This window comes from Gossypium arboreum, chromosome 8 (assembly GCF_025698485.1).
Source record: "Gossypium arboreum isolate Shixiya-1 chromosome 8, ASM2569848v2, whole genome shotgun sequence".
In the NCBI taxonomy this organism is placed as follows: Eukaryota; Viridiplantae; Streptophyta; class Magnoliopsida; order Malvales; family Malvaceae; genus Gossypium; species Gossypium arboreum.
In genome coordinates, this window is record NC_069077.1 from 111860032 (window position 1) to 111873444 (window position 13413).

The window sequence follows — 13413 nt, forward strand, 5'->3', positions numbered from 1 at the left end:
TTAGGGCACACGACCGCGTACCCCAAAATCTATATAAACCCCTCACTATTCATCATCCCCTTTCCCAAAATCCCTAACCGTAGCTGCTGCAACTTCTTTACATGCCCTTCCTGGCACGCCCGTGCACCAGACACAACACCACCATCAAAGATCCAAGCTCCTCCCTCTACCAAGCTCTTGCGTTTGTTCATTCTTTTCTCTTCATTTCTTTACTAATTTGATTTTTCTTGTTTTATTTTGACTGTTAATCTTCATAGTTCTAATAATAGCAATGCTTATACCCTTTGTTTCTTGCTAATCTAGTTGATGGATTATGGTACATTCATTCTTGTGTTGCCATGGACTTCAACCTATTTCCCATATTATCATTCCCATATGCATCCATTCACTAGGCATTATTCTCGTATTCCTATTCGTAGTAATGACTTAAAATATCTTATTGGGTTATCTTTCAGCATAATTATTTTTAGTACATGACTTCTATGAAGTATCTCTATTTAGTTCTAACATGCATTGCATATCTATCCATGCTATTATTGGGGAGTAATTTTATTTTTATTTCGTCTTGCCATTGCGGATATCATGTCAAATCGTGGTAAGAAAATTGCCATCCCCGCCTCGAAGAAGAGAAAAGGAGCAACATCATCCTCGGGTCCTATCGCTGAAATCAGACACCAATTCCTCCAATTCTCACTGGGACCACAAGCGAAACTTTTTCAAATACTACAGGCCCGACCCCTAGGTGCGGGTCGCTGCATTGACTAGGCCACACTTGAACAAATCCAACTGGCTGACGCGGTCCGAGCTCTCTTGACGACTGACCTGTGGAGGTTATTCTTTGAGATCGTCGAGGCGATGTACCTCGAGCTCACACTCGAACTCTGTTTAACCTTTCACCTCCAAGTAGTTATGACAGAGTTCGATGATCCTGGAATGTTCTAGTTCTGTCTCGGCGGTTTAGTCTGCCAGTTGAGCATACCCGAGTTCAGCGTCGCTTTGGGGCTCTATACGAAAGAGTTCATGGACGACGATGATTTTGACACCCTCCATCGCCACATCCACTTGTCTCCCTCCAACTGTTGGAGGGCCCTCGTTCCCGCTTCGGCCACCTATAATCCCAGCCACTCTAAGGCATCGATTCTCGCCCCATCCCTGAGGTACTTACGCGCCATCTTAGCCCACACATTGACAGGACATTGAGAGAGCACTGGCGTCGTCAACACTCACGACGCCTACTTTTTATAGAGTATGGCGAACGGGCACATCTTCGACCTTACCTATTTCATTGCCCTCGCTTCACCATTAGACGAAGCGGCATAGGAGAGGAGTCATCTCCATTGGCCCCTATGTGACTCGACTGGCATGGTACTTCAGGCTCCTCAACACAGCAGCACAATCATCCTCCCTAACTCTCATTGGTCAGATGTCCCCGCAAGGCATCTCGAGTATGCTACATATAAGGATGATCGAGAAACAACGTGGAACCTACCCTCCTCAGTACCTCCTCGTCCAATCCACCGAGGAGGAGGGCCCAGAGGACATTACTGATGATGTCCCTCTACAGCACGAGGACCCATAGTCTCAGCCACCATCCATCCATCGTCCAGTTCATGCAGCGGCTTCATACTTTGACATCTCTGAGCGCCTTACTCAATTTGAGCAGCAATGTTTTTAGCGCTTTGATCACGTTGATGCTACTCTACATCAGATTTGTCAACACCTTCACATCTCAACGCCACCACCACCTCGCGAACCATCCGGCGATGACGATGTTTAAAGACTTTTTATTTTTTATTTTTATTTTCACTTTTATTTATCTTCTTTAAGTACTTTTTATTTTATTTTCATTTAATACTATTTCATTTTTAGGTTTTATAATCTTTATTGAACAATTTGTAGTTTCAACTATTTCATTATGAGTAATTATGCTTCTCTATATTTCCTAAGAGTTCTTGATGTTATCAAAGTTATAAAGAGCTCCAAAGCTCACTATTACTTAGGAACTTGCAACTCCACTGGAAAAGGTTCTCCACGACTACCATGCCCTGCCCGGCCACCACGATAACCTCTTCGTTGGACACTGTGGTTGTGGAACCCAACCTCTACCACCACCAGAGCATTCTTCTCTAATCTCATAATTTCCTTGGTCGATTATTCTCCATAACTCCAATTCAAGGATTCCATTCATTATTCAGGAAGTCTCACTCCTCTCCCTATCTTATGATCTTATATCTATATAATTCAAAAAATCTAACTTTGTACATTGAGGGCAATGTACATCTTAAGTGTGGGGGGTCTTTTATATCATTATCAGAAAATCCCTGAATTTTATCTTGTTCTCAAATGATTTTCTCATATCATCATTAGAATGAATTTTGATTAATTTATGATTTTTATTAATATGTCTTGAATTAAAACATAGGCATTTATGCATTGATTGTTTAAACTTTAGGAATTAGATAATCAAGCATGATAAGTTGATTTTTGAAAATTAAAAAAGTTTTTTAGGTTGTTTCCCTAAGTTTAGGTATTATCTTGAGTTGAAATTCACAAGTTTAAACATCAAAAAATCCATAATTTTTGTGAGATTTTAAGCCTTTAAAGCATATAATATTTCTTTCATGCTCACTTTTATTGTTGCTTTGAGTGCGTCAATCTTGATTTGTTATTCTAGAACTTGCTTAGTTATGCATGTCAAGACCACACCATTTGATTTGATATGACAAGATGATAAAGGTTCTTAGGCTTAACCCACTCACTCCATAAAATCCTACCTTCACAATTAACCCTTAGTGAACCCTCTTGAGCCCAATAACCCATTCATTGATTTACCCTTAATATTAACCCATAACCCATTATTGTTGAAATCCCCTAAATTAATTTGATCACTATTTTTTTCGAGATTTGATTTGAATAAATTGCTTAGCTATGTTTTATTTTTGATAGATAGCCTATGTTATATGACTTGTTCTTAAAAAAAACTTATATATATACAATACATACATATATATTAGTAGTAACTCGTCGTTTTTGAGCTTAAGTGTTAATTCCATATTCTGAGAAGAAGCTCACTTGTATTCAATTGATAATTAGTTATTTTTCTAGAAGGCAATTTTTCAATTCAATCTCAATTCTAACCTTTTTTTTTCAGTTTGTGACCACACCCCCTAACCAAAGCTACGTTACAACCCTCTAAATGACTTTTTGATTGATGAATCATCTCAATATATAGTGGTGAAGATTTGATTTTCATGCAAGTCTATGGTAATAACTTTTCATATTGACTAATGAGTGCTTCATTTATTGTCCTTAAACACCTCAAGTGATTTGAGTAAATCTTTAGTGAGGATGTTAAACTTTGTGATATTTTGAATCAAAGGTAATCACTTAGATGAGGGGAGACACCTATGTTTTCGTGATAAAATGCTCAACTTGGAATGTTTGAAACTTTGATGTTCTTCTAGTTGAATTATCAATGTATGATTACTTATGGTTTATTTTGAGATATTATTGATAGGGACTATAAATTGAGAAGAATTTATTTTGATAGTGAGTTGAGGATTTTGCTTGAGGACAAGCAAACGCTTTAGTGTGGGGGTATTTGATAAACCATAATTTATACATATTTTTATCCCATGCTTAGCACATTTATGGATGATTTCTCCTTAGATTTGGTGAATTCGAGCTCCTAATTTTTTAATTCCATGTTTTATACTTAGGTAAGCATAGGAGGGCAAAAAGGGCGAGAAATGGGCCAAAAACGGAGAAAACGGGGCAACATGGGAAATCAACATGGCCTGGAGTTCCTTACACGGGTAGATCACACGGCCATTCCTATTTAACAGCCTTGAGCACGGTCTTGAAGAAATCGCACACGGGCGTGTCCCTGTTGAGCCCAAGTTTATTCCTATTCGGAAAAGGCTACTTTTGAGGGCTTTTAGGAATTCTAAAGCCTATTTAAACACCTGAGGAGGCAATTAGAAGACACACAGAGTAAGAGGCAAGGAGTTACTCAAGGAAAGCCGATTGATCCATCTCAAAAGCTGGATTCATCATCAAGACTGAAGATCTCCCTTCAATTTCCTTCAGGAGTTTTGGGTTTTCTTTATGTTTTGTTATCTTTCTTCTTTTGAGATGTTTTCTTTCATAATTATGAACTAAACCCCCTAAATACCTAAGGGGAATAAAAGTTAAGACGGATCTTGTTATTATTATCTGAATTGTATGATAAATATTTGACTTGTTCTTAATTATGTGTTCTTAATTCTTGTTTTAATATTCCAAGATATTTATTTAAGTTAATGCGCTTATTTAGAGTAGCAAAATTCCCTATCTAAGAGTAAAGTTTTCGTAATTAAGCGGAGTTAATTGCATGCCTAGAGATAGGGTGATAAGATTTTGCCAGATTAGGGTGAAACCTAATAAGGGAGTCCATAGATCGAGTTAATGCAACACTAGGGTGTTAATTACAAAGAGATTTTAATTAATCAAACTAGGGTTAGACGTTATTAGTCTCAAGAGAGATAATAATATAACTTAGGGATTTCTATGGATCAAGTCAAATAAATAAATCTTCTAATCCAGGGTCAAATAACAAGTGAAGTCTAGGTGGATTTTTCCTTGGGTACTGTCTTAATCAACCGAGTTTTCCCAAAAGCTTTTCCCCAATTTTCTTTCTGTGCAACCTTAGTTTAGATAAACAAATCCCTTAATATTTAGGCTAGATAATTAAAAGAAAGTAATTACTAGTACTCTTGGTTCCTTTAGGTTTGACAATTCGGTCTTACTAAAGCTATACTACTGTTCGATAGGTACACTTTCCTTCATCGTGATAATAGTTAGTTTCAAGAACGATTAATTATAACTTTTTAAAACCTATCGCGAATATCACGTATCAAGAACACAACAATAAAGGTAGCTTCAAGGTTGTTTTAGTTGCACAACATTCTAAAAGACCTTTTTGGAGATGCTTATCCTTCGAAGAAATATTTCTTGCCACCAATGCTTTTATCTTAGGTTTATTGAACTGCTCTACTTTTTTTGAGGGGGAGGCATTCAAACTTTTCTTTATTTATTAGTGATAATGATTTCCATTTGGTTATGTGGATAAAAAGAAAATTTGGTAGGGAAAGGATGGTATGCAGAGGTATACAAAGGAGTATTAAAGGATGGGGAAGAGATTAGTGTGAAGAGGCTGACAAAAGCTCTGATTGATGAAAGGAAAGAAAAGGATTTTTTGACAGAAATTGGAACTATTGGTCATGTCTGCCACCAAAATGTAATGACACTTTTGGGTTGTTTCATTGACAATGGCCATTATCTCATCTTTCAGTTCTTTTCTAGAGGCTTTATTTCTTCTCTTCTCCATAGTAGAAAATGTAAACTTTTGATTTCCTTTTCCCCCATCACAGTCGACTGTTTATTTATGAATTTTTTTTCTTATGAATGTTTTGGAATGCCTTCTTTTCATAGAATTTTTGTGACTATGAATATGAATTTGCCTCCATTGGACTAGAAAATAAGGTATAAGATTGCAGTTGGGACTGCAAAAGGACTCCATTACTTGCATAAAGGGCATAAAAGAAGGATAATCCACCGTAACATTAAGTCTTCAAATATTCTATTGACTGTAAATTTTGAACATCAGGTATCCATATAATATTTTCTCTGTTTTGAATTTCATTGGTCATGCTAATATTGAGTTCTTGCAGTATTTTGAGTTTGATGATAACCTCTTCGCTTTCTCTTCAAATTTTTGTGTAGATATCTGATTTTAGACTAGCAAAATGGATTGCTTCTTCGTGGACACACCATTCTATTGCTCCGATTGAAGGAAAATTTGGGTACTAATAATATATACATATGTATGTTTTGTATAACATTTATTTTCTTCTCTTTTTTTAAAAAAACAAAAATTAAGCCGCTACAAGGGTTTTAATGGAAGTGCTGGATGTGATGTAGGCATTTAGCTCCCAAGTACTTTATGCATGGAATTGTGGACTAGAAGATAAATGTGTTTGCATTTTTAGTTTTCTTGTTAGAGATTATATTAGGGAGGAAACCAGTTGATGCCTCTCACCAAAGCTTGCACTACTGGGTAATGCTTTCCCTTGAAATAGAAATATCATCTTTGTTACATGTTACTTATTTCATTACTTCACACGTTACTTGTTACCTTCTCAACTCAATAGGCAAAACCAATATTGAATGGTCAGGAGATTTATAAACTGGTAGATCCAAGGTTACGAGGTTTCTTCGACCTTTCATAGCTAAAAATACTTGCATTTGTAGCATCTTTCTGCATTCGAGCATCTTCGACATGGTGTCCTACTATGAATGAGGTACCATTTTTGCTTGCTAGATCTCTATTATGAATCAATAAGAATTCATTACCTACACAAATCTGTTAGCACTGACTAGAAAATAAATAAATATTTAAGAAATAAAAAAATTATTGCGTCGTGGTAAACCCACTGCCACAGAAATAAATTCGCCATGATTAGTTTAATTGCATAGTGGACGTCGTACCCCAAGGTTAACACAGTGCTTCAATATTCATACACCCGAATAAGTAAGATGAAACTCGATTACTCCTCAAGGAAATCATAGTAGGATCAATTCCCAAGAAAGTTTGGAAGGGTCACAATTGGTCCCACTTAAAACACAAACACCTAGACAAAAATTTCTCTAAAGTGATTTAGAGAAAAAAAATGACAAAATTTATAAGAAATTCGAAAAGGAAGGAAGAGGAGCAAAGTGCTTTCAGAGAGCGTTGTTTTCTTTTCTATGTTTGAAAATGAAGAAATCAGTATTATTTTTTATGTTTGATAATATTTGAATCTGTTTAACAGTAATATTTTCAAGGACGAAAATCCCTAAGGGGGGAGAATTGTAAAATTCCAGTTTAGACCCTAGTCAAAATAGTGATTTTGCGACCAGAAATTCAAGTCAGAGAAATGCTTAAATATTATTTTCTGTGTCAATAATGTGTGAATTACTATGTGTGAAAGTCTCGTATGTAAATTTGAATGTTTGTGTGCCGATTTGATAGAACGGAATTAATCACGTAAAATTTAAAAGTTGCTTGCCGTTTGTTAAAGTGCTGAATTGACATGGCTTTTGAATTATGAAGTCCTTATAATGCAATTAAACCATTGAATAAATGCATGGACATATTTAGTCATGAATTAGTGGAATTCTAAAGAAAATAAAAAGGTTAAAATTGTAAATGGCTAATTAATGTTTGTCCAATTATCATCTTGTTCATGCCGAAATTGAAGAAAGAAAAGCTAGGTTTTGGTGTTTCAAGATTCGACCATTTAAGAACTTGATTAAGGCATGAGTTTTACTCGATTTTTGATAATTTTTATGTTTTTGTGATCGTTGTTAAGTGTTCTAGCTAGCCCATGCTTAAATTCATGAAATTGCTGATGATTTGATGAGATGCCATTGATGAATTCATAAGTTTTGAGATATTAAATGACGAATTATGAATGTTTAGTGCTTGATATACATGTTCTATAAAGTGATTTTTAGTAAAAATGTATAAAATGGAAAAAATTGTGAAATTTTTAAATTAAGGGACTAATATGTGAAATAAATGAAAGATGTGGACTTGTATGAGAGCTAAGGAAATTCGGCTAAGCTTGTGTACAAGCAAACTTTGTGTATTTTGTGATTTTGTGAATTAGGGACTAAAGTGTCGAAATGTGAAAATATGGGGGCTAGTTTGTAATATGTCTTAATGGTGTGTATATGGATTGATTTGAATGATTTAGTGAATAAAAAGGGGTAATTTTGAATACATATAGATCAAGAAAAGAGGAATTCAGATTTAGACCGAGGAAAGTCAATGGTTATTGAGTAAACAATCCGAGTCAACAACTCCGAGTACGAGGTAAGTTCATACGTAAAACATGTTGTTATAAGTATATTTTACTATTTTGATTATGCATAGATTGTAGATATATTTGGTTTGGATGTTTTCGATGATAAATCAATGGTATTTGACACTAAGTGTGTGATTTAAATTAGCTTCGGCTATATGAGGCACTAAGTATGCGATAGCGAAATAGCATATATTATTTGAGATGGCACTAAGTGTGAGGAGTTATTATAGCTTCGGCTAATCTTTGGAAAGCCTTAAAATATCCGAACAAGAGGTGAGAATGAAAATGAATGAATTTGGGAAGGTTTAGGTACATATAATACCAATGGGGTAGATGGTATTATTATTATAAATTTTATTGAATTGGTAAGAACATATGGATGATGTTGGCTTAAAATTGTTAGTTGAATTGAGAAGCTATAAGTACTTACATGTTGATGTTTTATATTCTATATACTGTTGATGATTTTTGGTACGAGCTTACTAAGCTTTTGAAAGCTTACTCTGTGTATGTTTGCATTGTTTTTTTAGATATCGAAGTTGCTGTGAGCTCGGGGATCGTCGAGGATCGTCACCATACTATCGAATCTCATTTTGGTACCTTTTGAAAATGTATATAGTAAAGTATGGCATGTATAGGCTAGAAGGACTTTGGATAGGTTTTGTAATGTTTATATTTAGCCATGTGATATGGTTTGGTATGGTTGTGGATATGTTATGGTTTTGGTATAAGATATGTAGTGCAATATGTTATATTTGATATGTTTGAGTTGGATATAAGAAATGGTAAGATATGTAAGCTTTTGGCATGTGTTAACTATGGTAATTGATAAGGTTTGGTCATGAAATTGAAACTTATGTTTGGTATGATTTTATTTTAGATTTGTTATGATTTGGTTGATGTATTGATATGAAAATTTGGTACCAATGATATGTCATGAATGGATTATGTTTTGGTTGTGAATTGTTCATAAAATATTGTGCAAATATGTTTGGATTGATGCTTGTAGGTTTGGCCCAATTGGGGTGGCAAGTTGGCTATTTAAATGACCTATATTTGTCCACACGGGCAAGGACATGAGCGTGTGTCTCAGCCGTGTGCAACACACGGCTTTGTTACATGGTCGTGTGTCCCCTGGGGTACCCTACAATTGTAAGTCAAGCTTGAGCACGGCCAATGTACACGGGCGTGTGGCTAGCCGTGTGGCCCAAGTTAGATTCGACCACGGGCAAAGTACACGGGCGTTTCTTGTGGCCGTGTGAACAAGTCAGTATGTATGCCCTGTTTTGGCACGGTCTAGACACACGGACGTGTCTAAATCCGTGTGAGGCACACAGCCTATTCACATGGGCGCGTGACTTGTACTTAAATGAAAAATGTTTAAATTTTTGAGAAATTTTGTATGTGTTTGGTTTAGTCCTGACCCTTTTCTAATACATGTTTAAGGTCTCGATAACCTATATGAGGGACTCTATATTGATGATTGGTCTTTAATGCTTCGATGCCTGTTAAATGAATGTTAATGTTCCGATTATGCCCGATAATGCCTTTAATCCTAGTTCAGCAACAATACGGGTTAGGGGGTTACATTTTGTTGGTATCAGAGCTATGGTTTAGTGTGTTCTAGGACTACCATAGCGTGTGTAAGTGTAGCTATACATGTCATATTTATGAACTGCAATAGTGTGATGAATCCTGACAGTGAAATGTGCTTTTATATAGCAAATGGATCCCGAACAAGCTATGGCTGACGATTTTGAAAGCAATTCGCCTTCTCCCGCACAAGGGACGGCGCCATCTAATTCTCAATCTACTACGAGTAGCCTTGAAGGTGAGGCTAGACAAGCCTTCTATCAGATGATGAACGATTGGTTTAGCCAATATATTAGAACCAATTCGGCTGTACAACAACCTCCACCCCCGGTTAATTCTCCTAAAATTCCTGTTATGCTACCAGTGAATCTGGTTTAGTTAAGTAAACCACCAGTCGGTAAGATTTGAAAATATGGGGCTGAAGAGTTCTGAGCTACAACGAGCAATGATGCTGAAAAAGTTGAGTTTTGGCTAGAGAACATGATAAGAGTGTTTGATGAATTATCATTAAATCCTAAAGAATGTATAAAATGTGTTGCTTCCCTTTTGAGAGATACGGCGTACCATTGGTGGAAGACTTTGACATCTATGGTTCTGAATGAACGGGTTACTGGGGATTTTTTTCAAGCTGAATTCTGGAAGAAATACATTAGTCAGAGATTCATCGATTAGAAACGTAAAGAGTTTCTCGAGCTTAAACAAGGTCGTCTATCTGTCATAGATTACAAGCGGGAATTTGTAAGGTTGAGTTAGTATGCTCGTGAATATGTATCTTTTGAAGCAAAAATGTGTATAAAATTTGAGGATGGCTTAAATGAAGATATTCGTTTGTTAGTCGAGATTTTTGAAATCAAAGAATTTGTTGTACTGGTTGAACAAACATGTAAAGCTGAAGATCTCGGGAAAGAGAAAAAAAAGCTATTTTTGAAGCTAGAGAGCTATGAAAGAGATTATCAGGCAAGTCATTTCAATTTGGATCAAAGAAGTTTAGAGATGATAATAGTCGTTCAAAGGCTAGTGTGGGACAATCAAACAAAGATCGTGCTAGATCACAATCGAGCTTTAAAGCTCCAGCTACTTCTGCTGCCAGTGTTAGTAATGAAAAGAATTAACAACCTAAGTATGATCAATGTGGAAGACAACATTTTAGAGAGTGCTGGGGAAAGAGTAATAACCAAGCTTGTTACAGTTGTGGTTCATGAAATCATTTTATAATAGATTGCCCAGACTTAGCTAAAAAAGATAATGTTCAGCATCCGAGGCCGAGTGGCAACGGTTCTTGTGGCAACACATTCGTATATATGCATGAACTTAGTGAACAGTAAGACTTTGCCTATAGAGTCTACTGAATTTCTAATTAGATTTTCGAACCACCTAGGTAGATGTGTTTTGGTTGATAAAGTTTGCAAGAATTGACCATTAATGTCTCGAGACAGATGTTTTTTGGCTAATCTGATGCTGTTACCTTTTAATGAATTTGATATAATTCTGGGTATGGATTGGTTAACCTTGCATGATGCTGTTGTGAACTGCAAACGAAAAACTATGGATATAAGATGCAAGAATGATAAAATAGTCAGAATTAAATCTAGTGATTTGAATGGATTGCCTGCTGTGGTATCTTCAATGAAAGCTTTGAGTATTGTAAGAAAAGGTTGTGAAGCCTATTTTACTTATGTGATTAATTCGAAAGTGTCAGAAAAGAAAGTTGAATCAGTGCTTGTTGTGTGTGAGTTCCCTGACGTGTTTCCTAAAGAACTTCTGGGATTACCTCCAGTTAGAGAAGTAGAATTTGGCATTGAATTGGTACCTGCTACTACTCCGATTTCGATAGCTCCGTATAGAATGGCTCTTATTGAATTAAAAGAATTAAAGTCTCAGTTGCAAGAGTTGACCGAGAGAGGATTTGCTAGACCGAGTTTCTCACCTTAGGTTGCTCCGATTTTATTTGTGAAAAAGAAAGACGGTACGATGAGAATGTGTATCGATTATCGTCAGTTGAATAAAGTAACTATCAAGAATAAGTATCCTCTGCCTCGAATTGATGATTTGTTTGATCAGTTGAAAGGAGATACTGTGTTTTCTAAAATAGATTTGAGATCAGGCTATTATCAGTTGCGAGTAAAAGACTTAGACATTCCGAAAACTGGTTTCCGAATGAGGTATGGCCACTATGAATATTTAGTTATGCTTTTCAGATTGACTAGCGCACCTGCTATTTTTATGGATTTGATGAATAAAATTTTCAGACCGTATCTAGATCAATTTGTTGTTGTATTCATTGATGACATATTGATTTATTCACGTGGTGAATTCGAACATGCCGAGCATTTGAGATTAGTGCTATAGATTTTGCGAGATAAGCAATTGTATGCGAAGTTCAGTAAATGTGAATTTTGGTTATGAGAAGTTGGTTTCCTGGTCATATTGTATCAGCATCTGGTATTCGAGTTGATCCGAACAAAATTTCAGTTATTTTGGATTGAAACCTCTGAGGAATGCCTCTAAAGTCCGCAGTTTTCTGGGACTTGCTGGTTATTGTAGAAGATTCGTAAAAGTTACTTCAATAATTGTGACTACGTTAACAAAACTACTTCAGAAAGATGTGAAATTTGTGTAGTCTGAAAAGTGTTAGAATGGTTTTGATAAGTTGAAAACTTTGTTGACTAGAGCTCCGGTATTGGTACAACCCGAATCCGGTAAAGAATTTGTGATATACAGTAATGCTTCATTGATTGGTCTGGGATTTTTTTTAATACAAGAAGGTAAAGTCATTGCTTATGCTTCAAGACAGTTGAAGCTGCATGAAAAGAATTATCTGACACACGATCTTGAATTAGCTGTGATTGTGTTTGCTCTAAAGATATGGTGCCACTACTTATTCGGTGAGAAATGTCATGTAAATTCTGATCATAATAGTTTGAAGTATTTGATGACTCAGAAATATATGAATCTGCGACAAAGAAAATGGTTAGAACTGTTAAAAGACTACGAACTTGTGATTGATTATCATCCGGGAAAAGCAAATGTTGTTGCTGATGCCTTGAGCCGAAAATCATTGTTTGCTTTGCGTGTGATGAATACTCATTTGGTTCTATCCTTTGATGGTTCAGTTTTAGCTGAATTGAAAGCAAGACCTTTATTCTTACAGCAAATTATCAAAGCTCAGAAGATTGATAATGAGATTTTAGATAAAGAGCTCAGCGTGATGAGATTAAGATTCAGAATTCAGAGTTGATAAAGATGATTGTTTGAGATTCCAAGATAGAATTTGTGTTCTGAGAAATTCAAAGTTAATTCAGATGATTTTGAATAAAGCTCACAATAGTCGGTTATCTGTGCATCTAGGTAGTACGAAGATGTATAATGATCTGAAACAACATTATTGGTGGTCCAGAATGAAAAGAGATATCTCTGAATTTGTTACTAAATGTTTGATCTATCAGCAAGTTAAAGATGAACATTATGTTCCATCTGGTTTGTTACAACCGATTATGGTTCCGGAGTGGAAATAGGCTCGAGTGACAATGGATTTTGTTTCGGGTTTGCCCCTGTCTCCGAGAAAGAAAGATACAATCTGGGTTATAGTTGATCGATTGACAAAATCTGCTCATTTTATTCTGATTCAATCAGATTACTCACTCGATAAGTTAGTTGAGTTATACATTTCCGGTATTCTGAGATTGCATGGTGTGCCATCATCTATTGTATCAGATAGAGATCCGAGATTCACATCTCGAATCTGGTAGAAATTGCAAGATGCTCTGGTTATTAAATTGTACTTTAGTACTGCTTTTCATCCGCAAACGGACGGTCAATCTGAGCAGATTATTCAAATACTCGAAGATATGTTAAGATGTTGCATTCTTGAGTTTGAAGGTACATGGGAAAAATATCTATTTTTGATTGAATTCGCTTCTAATAACAGTTT

General features: G+C 35.8%; 1 pseudogene; it reads left to right on the forward strand.

The window, feature by feature from the left end:
* The first annotated feature begins 1020 nt into the window (after positions 1-1020).
* LOC108475962 (probable receptor-like serine/threonine-protein kinase At5g57670) lies at positions 1021-12720 on the forward strand (annotated as a pseudogene).
* The last annotated feature ends 693 nt before the right edge of the window (positions 12721-13413 follow it).